Source organism: Tupaia chinensis, unplaced genomic scaffold (assembly GCF_000334495.1).
Source record: "Tupaia chinensis unplaced genomic scaffold, TupChi_1.0 Scaffold144197_2, whole genome shotgun sequence".
Lineage (NCBI taxonomy): Eukaryota > Metazoa > Chordata > Mammalia > Scandentia > Tupaiidae > Tupaia > Tupaia belangeri.
The window spans coordinates 259,041-260,714 of NW_006204055.1; positions in this window are offsets into that span (position 1 = coordinate 259,041).

Here is a 1,674-nt window from a genome sequence, read left to right on the forward strand (position 1 = left end):
TAAATAAATAAGATAAAAATAGAATAATTATTTTTTTAAATAATTATTTTATTTAACTTTATTTTAATTTGACCAGAGAGGGACAGAGTGAGAGAGAGAGGGAAAGTGAGAAAGCAAGCCACCAGGTCCAGGACTTGAACCGCAGTTGGCCATGTGTGAGTCCAGTGCCCTTAAGCACCACGCCACCTGCCGGCCCTAGTCATGATGCATTTTTGGATAGAAAAGCATGTCATGACCTTTCTGACTACCCGGTAGTTTTGCTATAGGATGCGTATGCTTGCCAGAGAGAGACAGAAAGGGAATGTGAAAAATCACCCCTTATGGGGATGGCCACACGCAATCCCTTCTCCTCCATTTTCCTCTTAGGAATTTGTACAGAATCCTAGACACAGGATTGCAGCATCGTAGGGTGGGCACATGCTCACCTTTGGTAGGTGCTGACACTGGCCCTTGGGCAGGTAGCATTCTCATCCAGAGTTTTGTAGCAAGCCAGTGGCAACGAGACGGATAGTTGAATGGGGCCAGCTGGGCATCTTCTCCTCCTCCCAGGGCACACCCACATATCCACCTCTGCTCTGAGACAGAAGTAGCCCACAGGCCTCTGAACAGGTACAGAATTAAGTGGCCAGACTCAATGGCCAGATTCCTGGGTGGCAATGATGATACTCAGTTTTTTTTTAATTTTGCTAAGAGGTGCACACACTTGTGGCGGGGGGAGGAAAGTAAGAAAGCACGCTCATGGGGTACAAACATACTGCAATCCCTTCTCCATTCCTCTCTCCTGTTGGGATTTTGAGCATGCATGTGCACACGCTTGGTGTGTTTTTTTAAGCCACCAGGTCCAAGACTTGAATGATGCCGTTGGCCACATGGGATCCAGCTGCCTTTAAGCACCACACACCACTCACTGACCTGATAATAACTTTTCTTTAAATGTGTATTTATTTCTTCCATGAGCAAGAGAGAAATAGCATCTCCAACAGAGTCCTGACCCTGTGATCCACCCCCAGCCTCAGCCGGTCCCTGATCACGGGCAGAGTACACCGGCATACGTAGGGAGTCTCCAGACACAAACCTGGAGCCCTCCCATGTGGGTTGGCCCTGCAGAGCCTCATACGTTACCACCGTTCCTCTATCAGGCCCTGATGCTGCCCTTTCCCCCGTGCCCTGGTGGTTTCTCTCTCTTTGTAACTTACCGAGATCTGTGTGTGAAGTAAAATGTAAACTGCAAGTCCCATTTGGTCACTCATTCACTGCCACCAGGACTCAGTAAATGTTCGCCTCTTCCATCCCAATGGAGTCGTTTATTTTTTCCATCTGGCCTCTAATGATTAAAGGCATATTTCGTGAAAGATGCTGGAGGCAAGACCTCACTCCTCCAAATCCCTCCTGCAAAGGCTGTTGGCTGGAAGAAATGGTAGGGGGGGCTTCTGAACCGCCGTCGGGGAGCTTCCTTTTATCCTTGGCCCTTAGAGTTGTTCACAGGCCAGTCTCCCTTACCAGACCAGTCAGCATTTCCCTGCCAGGATCTGGCCTCAGGATCCTGCAGCTGTCACCTTGAAATGAGAAAGGATTCAAACTCTGCCTGTAATGACATCTTCGCTGACTTTTTTTTTTTTTTTTTGGAAGAGGTTTTCACTGTAGGGCACGTGCGCTCGCCAGACAGAAAGAGAA